Below are 13,296 nucleotides of genomic sequence, written 5' to 3'. Positions count from 1 at the left end.
AGATTTTTTTTCAATAACAATTAGTTTGTTTAAAATCCAACATCAGTGCTTGAATAAGAAAAAGTATATATTGCTCCGATGTAAGAAAGAAACAAAAGGCTGCAATTACAATGGGAGCACTTTTCTTAAATATCGATTGAACATTTAAAAAAAAACACTTTTTCTTAAGATCTACATGGTGGTACTAATAATTTGTAATTTGATTCTTTGTAAAATTAAAATTCGTCAGCCCGTAATTCAAAGACTGCGACCAAGTAAAATCCAAAGGTCAAAGTTACGATTCCTTTTTAAATCAAGTTCATCAAACAAGTCTTTCCATAGAGTAAATTATATAATATTTTCTATTCAAGAGCTTTTAAAAGGGAAGTAAAGAGCTGCATTAAACCATAAACAAGCAGGAGTAAAATAAAATAGTAATTCAAAGTTAAAGCAAACAGATATAACCATCAATTAATAGATAAGACCCAAACATTCAAGAATTACACGAGTAATCAAGCATAACTAAAAAGAACAGCAATTACCACAAACAAGAGTTGAGCTAACGCCCCTTAAGCTTTCTAAACGCCATAGTGTCATTTGCACTTTATTGAAAACCGTTTTAATATCAAGCAGTGTGCTTTTATTTGTCACAACATCAATAAAAATTAAGAAAATTATCATATTAACCATGATTGATATTAAGAAAACTGATGGATGTTTACTGACTATTTATTTGTGATATTCATTTCTGGAAGTCATTTTAAAAAATAATTTGTTCTCTCAACATTCCCTAAAAGTCTGCATCTAATATCTATAGCCGTTACTGAGATATTGCATATATGACCTTATGACAATGTGGATGCAAATAGTGTCTTTCGATTTATCAGAAAGATTAAATTCAAAGATTCAGCCATTCCTTAGATATTCCGGATACATCTTTTTCAGTTAATGATTTCGATATCCCTTATGCGATCTGGATTCATGTACTCCCTGTTAATCTGGTGATAAATTCTGCTCAATACTCCCTGAAAGCTTCAACTTGACGTTCTCAGCCGTTCTGAGATATTGTAGGTACGTACTTTTTTACAAAATAGATGGATTTAATGTCTTTTGATTAAGTTCAACAATGCCCTCTACATTACATAACTTCGAAGACCACACTGCCTTTCCATGACGAAATTATAACACTTCAAAATAGGGATGAAACCTTTCAATCAACAGTGAAACAAATATAAAATTTCTAGCTGGATATTTCGGACATATACACTTATGATGATTACTGCTGATGATGGACGCTGTATATGCATACGAAATATTCATATTAAAATTTTTTCGTTGGTTTTACTGTCAATTAAAAGGTTTCATCCCTATTTCGAACTTTTATATTTTTGCCCTCTACATTCAATACAAATTTTAACTTATTACCCTTAGCTATCTCTCATGCATTGGTGATGCGTCCCTTTGACAACCTTGATGCAAAAAATTCCTTTCGATTTGGCTCAACACCCTCCCCCCCCAACATTCCCTGAAAGTTTCAACTTAATGCCCTTCGACGTTCTTAAGATATTGAAAATACATCCTTTTGCCAACCTGAATGCACATAGAGTTCTTAAATTTAGTTTATAACCCTTCAATATTTCCTGAAAGTTTCAATTGGATACCCTAAGTTGTTCATAAGATTTATTGGATATGCCATTTTGACAACAGTGATGCTTAAAACATACTTTGATTTACCTCAATATCTCCTAAACATTACCTGAAAGTATAAAGTTTTACCCATAGCCGTTCCTGAGGTATAGTAGATTCGCTCTTCTTACAACCTGGATGTATATACTGTATTTTGGTTTAGTTCTACATTCCTATTGAAATTCCTTTAAAATTTCAATAAAACACCCTTAGTAGCTCCTCAGATTTTATAAGTTTACTATTTTGACAAACTGAGTGCAGGAAGTGCATCTAAAGGTAGAAAAAAAAAACAAGAGCTAAGAGCTCATATGGCACTTGTGACGAGGTAAGAAGAGCTAAGAGCGAAGAGATCATGTCAAGAGCCAAGAACTCTGAGTCAAGATGTCCTTCTAAATATCAAAATTCATTAAGATCCGATCACCCACTCGTATGTTATAAATGCATAATTGTTTCTAATTTGTCCTCTCCCTTTAGCCCCCAGATGGTCGAATCTGGGAAAACGACTTTATCAAGTCAATTTGTGCAGCTCCCTGAAACGCCCACCAATTTTCATCGTCCTAGCACGTCCAGAAGCACCAAACTCGCCAAATCACTAAAGCCCTCCCCCCAACTCCCCCAAATAGAGCGAATCCAGTACGGTTCCATCAATCACGTATCAAGGACATTTGCTTATTCTATCCACCAAGCTTCATCCCGATTCCTCCACTCCAAGTGTTTTCAAAGATTTTCCCCTCCAACTCCCCCCAATGTCAAAAAATCTGGTCGGGATTTGAAATAAGAGCTCTGAGACATGAATTCCTTCTAAATATCAAAGTTCATTAAGATCCGATCACCTATTCGTAAAATAAAAATTCCCCAATTTTCACGTTTTCCCAGAATTCTGGTTTCCCCCTCCAACTTCCCCCAATGTCAAAGACTCTGGTCGGAATTTAAAATTGGAGCTTTAAAGCGCAAAACCCTTCTAAATATCAAATTTCATTAAGATCTGGTCACCCCCTCGTAAGTTACAAACACCTCAATTTTCAAAATTAACCCCCCCCCCCAACTCTACCAAAGAGTGCAGATCCGGTCCGGATTATGTCAGTCACGTGTCTTAGACAGGTTTTTATTCTTCCCATCCAGTTTCATCCTGATCTCACCGCTTTAAGTATTTTCTAAGATTTTCGGTTCCCCTCAACCCCCCCCCCCCCAATTACGCTGAATCCGGTTGAGATTTAAAATAAAAGATCTGAGTCACAAGGTCCTTCTAAATATGAAGTTTCATGAAGATCCGATCCCTCCTTCGTAAGTTAAAAATACGTCATTTTTTCTATTTTTTTCAGAATTAATCCCCCCCCCCAATAGAGCGGATTCGTTCTAATTATATAAATCAAGTATCTAATACTTCTGCTTATTTTTCCCACCAAGTTTCACCCCGATCCCTCCAATCTAAGCGTTTTCCATGATTTTAGGTTCCCCCACCCCAAACTCCCCCCCAATGTCACCAGATCCGGTCGGGATTTAAAATAAGAGCTCTGAGACACGATATCCTTCTAAATATCAAATTTCATTTAGATCCGATAACCCGTTCGTAAGTAAAAAATACCTCATTTTTTTCTAATTTTTCAGAATTAACCCCCCCCCCAAATACCCCAAAGAGAGCGGATCCGTTCCAGTTGTGTCAATCATGTATCTAGGACTTGTGCTTATTTTTCCCACCAAGTTTCATCCCGATCCCTGCACTCTAAGTGTTTTCCAAGTTTTAGGTTTCCCCCTCCCAACTCTCCCCTCAATGTCACCAGATCTGTTCAGGATTTAAAATAAGAGCTTTGAAACCCGATATCTTTCTAAATATCAAATTTCTTTGAGATCCGATCACCCGTTCGTAAGTGAAAAATACCTCATTTTTTCTAATTTTTCAGAATTAACCCCCCCCCCCCAACTACCCCAAAGAGAGCAGATCCGTTCCGGTTATGTCAATGATGTATCTAGGAGTTTTGCTTATTTTAACCACCAAGTTTCATCCCGATCCCTCCACTCTAAGTGTTTTCCAAGTTTTAGGTTTTCCCCTCCCAACTCCCCTTAACGTCAGCAGATCAGTTCGGGATTTAAAATAAGAGCTCTGAGGCACGATATCCTTCTAAGTATCAAATTTCATTGGGATCCGATCACCCGTTCGTAAGTTAAAAATACCTCATTTTTTCTTATTTTTCAGAATTAACCCCTCCCCCAAATACCCCAAAGAGAGCGGATACGTTCCGGTTATGTCAGTCATGTATCTAGGACTTGTGCTTATTTTTCCCACCACGTTTCATTACGATCCCTCCACTCTAAGCGTTTTCCAAGATTTTAGGTTTTCCCCACCCAAATCTCCCCCAATGTCACCAGATCTGGTCAGGATTTAAAATAAGAGCTCTGAGACACGATTTCCTTCCAAACATCAAATTTCATTAAGATCCCATCACCCGCTCATAAGTTAAATATACTTCTTTTCTTCTATTGTTTTCGAATTAACGGGACCCCCACTCCCCCCCCCCCCAGATGGTCAAATCGGGAAAAGGACTATTTCTAATTTAATCTGGTCCGGTCCCTGATACGCTTGCCAAATTTCATCATCCTAGCTTACCTGGAAGTGCCTAAAGTAGCAAAACCGGGACCGACAGAGAGACCGACAGACCGACAGACAGACCGACAGAATTTGCGATTACTATATGTCACTTGGTTAATACCAAGTACCATAAAAATCCACATCTGAATCAAAATAAAACTTGCCCGCTCGTATAGGTTAAAATTACGCAAGGCAACAAAACCAAAGTGTGAAGGATTAGGGTATTGCGGTATGGGGTACTAACCCTAGTGAAACATGAAGGTATTAATTCTGGATCCAGCCTCATGGCACAGTCAAATAAGAAATTCTTCAGTTATTGTGGATAAGGCAGAAGCATATATATCCCATAGTCTAGAGGCTTTTTTCATACCAATAATTTCCAACTGAAGTTTTTCAATCTCCCTAACGACCTCTTTGAAAGCCTTATAGCGATTAACTTACAAAAAAGAAAGCCTTACAAGCGTCTATCCAACGTTTCAGAATAATTTCCAATTGATATAGTTTAAACCCATTAATACCATCAATCAGTTGTGAAATACCATTTGAAATGACAATATTAAATGAAAATTTCCACTGCCCCTTATCAAGCAGTCTCTTTTAGTCCATTTCAATTTTTTAGCAGCTTCTTCATAATCGTTTTGAGCGATGACTTTTTCTTAAACACCTCAGTTAGATTGAACGGCTAAATTCTAAATAACCTCATGACTGTAACATTTTTAATAGCTAGGATTGAAAGTTTGATAAGTGAGAAAATATACATGGTTTATTACCTAGAAGCTAGATATCTTTAATCGTTAGAACCAAAGATTGAGTATGATCTACTACTCTAAAAATATATATATATATATATATATATATATATATATATATATATATATATATATATATATATATATATATATATATATATATATATATATATATATATATACTAGGTGTTGGGGTGGCGCTTCGCGCCACCCCAACACCTAGTTGGTCGGGCGCTTCGTGCCCCCCAAGCCCCCCCGCGCGCGTAAGTCGTTACGCGCCATATTAGTTACGCGCCATTGTAGTTGTGTCCCTGTGTCCCACCTGTGAATATAGATAGATTTATATATGTGTTTCAAACTACGTAAAAATTGCGAATATACAACATTCTTGGCTTTCCCATTGTCTGTGCATATACAAAGCCGTATGTACTAATAATGACGTCATATGCAAACGCTCTTTTTACAAACAAACAAACATGCATACACACAACTCGTTTTTATATAGATAGATAGATAGATAGATACAATACAAATTAACTGCGTAAAACTTGCGAATATACAACATTCTTCGCTGTCCAATTGTCGCTGCATATAAATAGATTGTCAGGTTTACCGACCCTCGAACATACAACGTACAATTGTCCATGGGAAAAACAATCAGTATTAAGATCTATACCACATTTTTCTAATGATTGACCTTGAGCTTTGTTAATGGTGATTGCAAATGCTAATCGAATTGGGAATTGCAATCTTTTAAATTGAAAAGGCAGATCCGTTGGAATCATGGGAATGCGAGGAATAAGAACAGCCTCACCCTCAAAAGGCCCTGTCAAGATTGTGGCCTCTATTAGGTTTTCCATTGTTTTTTTTTACGGCAAGTCGCGTGCCATTGCAAAGCTTTGGTGGGTTGATATTTCTTAAAAGTATTATGGGTACGCCTATTTTTAATTGTAGCACGTGTGGTGGAAACCCTGAAAGATCTATGGAATTTAAAAATTCAGATGGATAATTAACCGCTTTATTTGGTTCCAAAACTGTGTCGACTGACTTGTAAAGGACTGCCTTGTCTCGAATCTTGGTCAAAACAATATTGTTGATTTCGTGGACGTCTATATTTTTGGGTGCGAGAATCGCTCTTTCACTTAGCCATTTATTATTTTTATAATTTTTTAGAATATTCGGAAATACTTTTTCAATCAATTCATTTTTGGATGTCACTAAATTACAGAAATCAGCAGGTAGTTGTATACGTCCTGAAATTGAGTCTACTGGGAGCTTTCCGTTTCCAATTGCCAGCAATTGATCTGAAAATGTTTGACCAGAGTCATCGTTTTGCAATCGGACACGCATATTTGTAGTTAATTTTATTATTTTTACGTGTGCCCATAAATTAGAATTTTCAGGCAAGCATTCATTTCGTCTGCAGGAGTTGATCTAGGTATTATAGGTAATGTTTGCCTGAAATCTCCCGGAAGCAATATTAATGTGCTGACAAAGGGTTTCGACTTCCCTCTCAAATCTTTCAAGCATTGATCCAGAGCCTCGAGCGATTTTTTGTGTGCCATTTTGCACTCATCCCAAATAATAAGTTTGCATTGCTGCAATAATTTACCCATCCCAGATGATTTGGAAATATTGCACGTGGGAGTTTCTGTAGAATGCAAATTCAGAGGCGATTTCAAAGCGGAATGAGCAGTTCTTCCACCAGGCAGCAATGTTGCGGCTATCCCGGACGACGCAATTGCCAACGCTATATCATTTTTTGATCGAATTGATGCCAGAATCAGTTTTATCACAAACGTTTTACCAGTACCTCCTGGCGCATCCAAAAAGAAAATTTCTCCAACGTTGTTATCGACACAATGCATTATCGTATAATAAATGTCTTTTTGTTCCGACGTTAACTTGGAAATGTTATTTTTTACATACGACAATAGATCACTCTTACTGTAACTTTGCTCACGATCCAATTCTACACATGTCGAAACAGCAGCGATACGGTTAGGTGAAGGCATTCCCAAATCTTGAAGAGGTTTGTTTGCCATACGTACGCACGAATCTTCTATAATAACTAAAGTGTAGTTATAAATTTCTGATGTAAAATCAAAAGTCATATCTGACGTCTCTAACTTTTTTCGATGGAGTATATCTTCGGACATTTTTTACTTATATTTTTCCCATAACTCTGTAGAAGCTGATGGAGAGCAAGTTGTTAAAATGATGCCAAACAATGCACGAATTTGACTTGGAGTTGACGTTTCGCACGCGTCATTGATGCAGTTATCCCAGTGTTGGTCATTCTCCAATAAATTCAGAGCTTGGCATGCACTACGGTAAGTGTCATGTATAGTACCGTTTACAGTTCTCAAATACTCAAAGGATGTCGGACCGGGTACATTCACCAAAAGCAGGTGTAGAAAGAATCATTCATGTTGATTGGGGTGAACGGTGTAGAGTCTTCCTATCGTGGTATCTTTGAAGATGGTAGGTTGGCCGTCGACTGACTTACCCTGTTTTCGACGTTCAAATACTTTATTTTTAGTATTCCACGTGTAATACGAAGGCACTTCAGTATACAACAGTTTTTTTGCAAAAGAATCATTTTTGCAAAGCAAAAAAAAAGCTCTTAATATTGTATCCAGTGGATTCAGGGCTCTTTGTTGCACGTTGGTTTCCGTGATATAAACACGTTGACCATTCTGTAAATGTACCGCTAAGTGAACAACAGCTGGACTACGTTCATGTATCGGAAATGAAAGAATTTGCCAAACAGCTTCATTACTGCTTATGTATCTTCCAGCCTGATATTGTACGATTTCGTCGAAATTTTTGATTTCGGGCTGCAAGCCAAAAACCGCCATGTCACTGCCTTTCTTGACGTATTTACATATGTATTTGATTGCCTTTACGGAGTTACAGTATTCAACGTTTATGTGTGCATTAAATGTTTTTGATAATAATGGGGAATATGGAACAACCCACTGGTTATATACTTCGATGGTGGTACCGTTACGCTTCTTTATCATTGCTGTTTTACCGCCATCTTCAGTAGATCTTCTTCTATATTGTGGGTAACCATCATTGCCAGTAATTGTGTTGGATACTAAAAGTCGAGGATATTACTTTGTGCACCTTCCTTTGGCCATGCATGGTGAATTTTCGTTCAGTGCACCGCAAGGTCCATGAATCATATTTTTTACAATAATATCATGTAACCCCTTATCGACATTTTCATCAGGTATTTCAGCGGAAATCACATCATCAATTTCGTTCGAAGTAATTTTTTTATGTAGCCAGATTAGTATATGTGCGTGTGGCAAACCTCGTTTTTGCCATTCCACTGAGTACATCCAGCATCGCACTGACCCAAACACTTCAAGTTTTACTATGTAGTTTATCAGTGATTTCAACTTTTGCCGGAAGACACGGGCCGTAATGTCATGCATATGAACCGCCGATTGTCCTTGAAGTAAAAGCTGCAGTATCTCGTCCCAAGATTGATTACATGTAAATGTAATAAATAAATCTGGACGACCATAGAGACGAACATACGCAATAGCATCTTGAGCATATTCATGCATATGACGGGGACTGCCAGCATATGACGAAGGTAAAATTGTTAATCTTCCAACGTTTGTGGTATTACCGTCATTTATAACTGCATCTCGCAAATGAATGTATTGTTCAGAGCGGAGCTTGGTCTGATTCAGGTGGATATATAGCAAACATTCTGATTCAATTTTAGCATACATATCAACGACAAATTGGTGAAACAATTCACGGCATTTTAAAATATAATTTTCTTCATCCTGCCGAATCATTAGTCTATAGGAATAATAATGCATTGCACTGCATTTCTTATTCATTTCTTTGTTAGTGGCTGGATTCATAAATTTAATATTAAAGTGATAGCCGTCGGCTCCATCCCAAAAAATGATAGGATATTGTAGGGCATCGTAGCATCGATGAGTTTCAGCAATTCCTAACAACTGAGCGTTTCGCTTATGAAGAATAATATCTCGAGGTAAAAACTGATCACTGACCATAACGATTGCCACTTCGTCGATAGTTGGAGCATTGTATCTACGCACAGGTTGGCCAGGAGGCGTTTTGTCAGCGGAAATAACAATTTTATGCGTATCAGTAGGCATCAAATCGATGGCTGTTTTCAACAGACGCACTAAATTATTATTTTCGTGGAAAAGATGTTGCAATTGGGAAACGATTGTCCTTTCAACGTTGGGAGAAATTTCGCAACGTGCATTCAATTCAGAATTTCTATCACTGATGAAGTACAATTGTAAAAATTTATGATTCTCGCCTGAGAATGGTAGAAGGGACCCTGCTCTATGATAAATTTGCCCTTTTACTTTGAAAGTAGACATAAATTGATCTGGATTTTCGATTTGGGCTCCAAACGACGTCATTTGGAAACATGAGTTGTATTTTGTGATTTTTGACGTATTCTGACGTAGTTCCAGTAAGGAAAGTCTTCAATGGCTCTGGTGGTGCAGCCAATAGAGGAAGTTTAACTTTTCCTGAGGCGCAACACATTCCCATTGTTTCACCATTGAATTTCAAGGCCTTGTAATAGGGACAAATTTTAGACATTGTCCCGATTTGAACACATCTACTCAAGCTATAATCATCGACTAGGCTGTACCTGAATGCCAGGCGATAAATTTCAGGTTGCTCTGATTCGTCGGCACGCTTTCTTTTCTTACTTTCTCTATCAGCAGCAATCCTGATTTCTTGCTGTTCTTGTGATTCCTCGGCACGCCTTCTTTTTTTACTTTCTCTTTTAGCAGCAAGTCTGCTTTCGCGTTGCTCTGGTAGTTCCTCGGCACACTTTCTGTTCTTTCTTTCTCTATCAGCCTCAAGCCTGTTTCCTTGCTGTTCTTTTGATTCCTCGGCACGCTTTCTGTTCTTTCTTTCTCTATCAGCCTCAAACCTGTTTCCTTGCTGTTCTTTTGATTCCTCGGCACGCTTTCTTTTCTGACTTTCTCTATCAGCAGCAAGTTTTTTGGCATAGACTCTTTGAGCATCTTCATCGGCTTTTGCCATTGTAAGTTCATCAGTCATTTTAAACTTAAACATTAATAGATTTCTACGTGAACATATATGTCTTAAATATCTTTAATGACGTCACCGTCATAGCAAAAATGACGACAACTAACTTAATGATTAAATATCTTTAATGACGTCACCGTCATAGCAAAAATGACGACAACTAACTTCATGACGTCAGTCGACACAGAAACATGACGTCACCTGACAGACAGACACACAAACAGACAACTTATTTTTATATATATAGATATATATATATTTATATATGTATATATATATATATATATATATATATATATATATATATATATATATATATATATATATATATATATATATATATATAAATATTATACTGGCATGTTAATAAATTGAAAGGGAGTAGCCAATCCGGACTAGTCCCAGTTAAAGATAGAAATGGGGCCACAATTAGTGATAAGGAAAAAGTTAAAGAAAGATGGGTGGAACATTTTGAGAATGTGCTAAACCGAGATACAGTTGCAGGAAAAGATATAGATGAAAATGAAAAAAGTTTGTGATACCTTGGATGTGAAGGAAGATTTGTTTAGTGAGGAAGAATTAGCGACAGTACTAAAAGGATTAAAAAATAATAAGGCCCCAGGTGCTGATAGTATGATTAATGAGTTTCTTAAATATGGTGGCTCTGAGGTTAGGAATAAGCTACTGAAGATTATGAACATGATGTTTGAAAAAGGGTAAGTACCCAATGATTTTAGGAAAATCTTAATTAAACCACTGTATAAGAAAGGTGACAAGAGTGAGTGTCGTAATTATCGAGGCATTAGTCTGGTCTCTGTAGGTAGCAAATTACTGAGTAATATGATACTTTTTAGACTGAGACATGCTGTAGACAAAGTTTTAAGGGAAGAACAATGCGGTTTTAGAAAAGGTAGAGGATGTGTCGACCATGTTTTCACTCTTAGGTTAATAATTGAGAAGTCCCTTCGTTGTCAAACACCTTTGGTCCTCAGTTTTATCGATTATGAGCAAGCTTTCGATTCTGTTGATAGAACAGCGTTAACAAAGGTCTTGTCGTTATATGGTATACCTGAAAAATACATTAAAGTGATTTGCGCTATGTACGAGAATAATACTGCTGCCGTTAAGGTAGGAAATGAGGTTAGCAACTGGTTTTGTATTAAATCAGGAGTTAAGCAGGGTTGTGTTCTATCCTCCTTTATATGGATCATTTTGATGGACTTCGTCTTAAGGAGCACAGGAAAGGCAATTGGAGACCATGGAATCAAATGGGGAGGAAGAACGTTCCTGGACTTAGATTATGCTGATGATTTAAGCATATTAGATGAAAGTGTGAGCAAGATGAATGAATTTTTAGAGGTTTTACGAGTTCAGGGTGCTAAAATAGGCTTGAAAATTAATGTTAAGAAGACTAAGTCACTAAGGCTAGGAATAAGTGAAGATGAACAGGTGACATTAGGTAACGAAAAGATTGATCAGGTTGGGAGCTTCAGTTACCTTGGTAGTATTATTAGTAAAGATGGTGGGAGCAGTGAAGATGTTAAAAGTAGAATAGCTAAGGCCCAGGGTGTTTTTTCACAGTTAAAAAAAGTTTGGAAGAATAGAAAGATAAGTCTACAAACCAAGATTAGAATATTGGAAGCTACAGTGATGACAGTGGTCAAATATGGCTCCGAAGCATGGGCACTCCGAAAAGCAGATGAAAATTTACTAGATGTTTTCCAGAGAAATTGCCTACGGATTGTTCTGGGTACCCGGCTGACTGACCGTATTTCAAACAGTAGGTTGTACGAAAAGTGAGGTTCAATCCCGCTTTCTGGGGCTATAATGAAAGAAAGGTTGAGATGGCTAGGCCACGTTCTACGGATGAAGGATGACAGATTACCGAAGATTGTCCTTTTTGGCCAACCGTCTGGGGCTACACGGAAAGCAGGTCGTCCTTGTCTGGGTTGGGAGGATGTCATAAATAAAGATTTAAAGGAAATGGGAACTTCCTGGGAGGGTGTAAAAAGGGAGGCTTTAAATAGATTAGGTAGGAGGAGGAGCGTGCGTACCTGTGTTGGCCTCAGGCGGCTTGATACTGCAGTGAGTTATTAGTAGTAGTAGTAGTAGTAGTAGTAGTAGTAGTAGTAGTATATAGTACTAGCTGTATACAGTACTAGCTGTTGGTGTGGCGCTTCGTGCCACACCAACACCTAGTTGGTGGGGATGCTTCGTGCCCCCCAAGCCCCCCCGCGCGCGTAAGTCGTTACGTGCCATATTAGTTACGCGCCATTGTAGTTGAGTCCCTGTGTCCCATCTGTGATATATATATATATATATATATATATATATATATATATATATATATATATATATATATATATATATATATATATATATATATATATATATATATATATATATATATATATATATGTTTTTAACTACGTAAAACTTGCGATTATACAACAATCTTCGCTGTCCCATTGCCTGTGCATATAAATAGATTGTCAGGTTTACTGACTCTTGAACATGCAACATATAATTGTCCATGGGAAAACAATCCGTATTCAGATCTATACCGCATTTTTCTAATGATTGCCCTTGAGCTTTGTTGATGGTGATAGCTAATCGAATATTCCCTGTGTCCCCGTCGTCATTTAAATATCCCCCGTGCCCTTCCAGTGTCCCCGTTGTAGTTGTGTCCCTGTGTCCCGGTCGTCATTTATATTCCCTGTGTCCCGGTCGTCATTTGTGTCCCGGTGACCCGGTCTGTAATTTCTCTTTGAGTGTCCCGGTCGTCATTTATATTCCTTGTGTCCCGGTTTCCCGGTCTGTAACGTCATAAAGTCTTCAATGGCTCCGGTGGTGCAGCCAGCTGAGGAAGTTTAACTTTTCCTGAGGCGCAACACATTCCCATTGTTTCATCATTAAATTTCACGGCCTTGCAATGGGGAAAATTTTTAGACATAGTCCCGATTTGAACACCCCCGATTTCGAGGTCCTTCTAAACATGAAATTTCATTAAGATACGATCACTCCTTCGTAAGTTAAAAATACCTCATTTTTCTAATTTTTCAGAATCCCCCCCAACTCCCGCAAAGAGAGTGGATCCGTTGCGGTTATGTCAATCACATATCTAGGACTTATGATTGTTTTTTCCCCATCAAGTTTCATCCCGATCCCTCCACCTTAAGCGTTTTCCAAGATTTTAGGTCCCCCCCAACCCCCAATGTCAACGGA

The sequence above is a fragment of the Artemia franciscana genome, chromosome 10 (assembly GCF_032884065.1).
Source record: "Artemia franciscana chromosome 10, ASM3288406v1, whole genome shotgun sequence".
Taxonomy (NCBI): Eukaryota; Metazoa; Arthropoda; class Branchiopoda; order Anostraca; family Artemiidae; genus Artemia; species Artemia franciscana.
The sequence above is the reverse complement of the archived record's forward strand: the minus strand, read 5'-3'. Positions refer to the sequence as shown.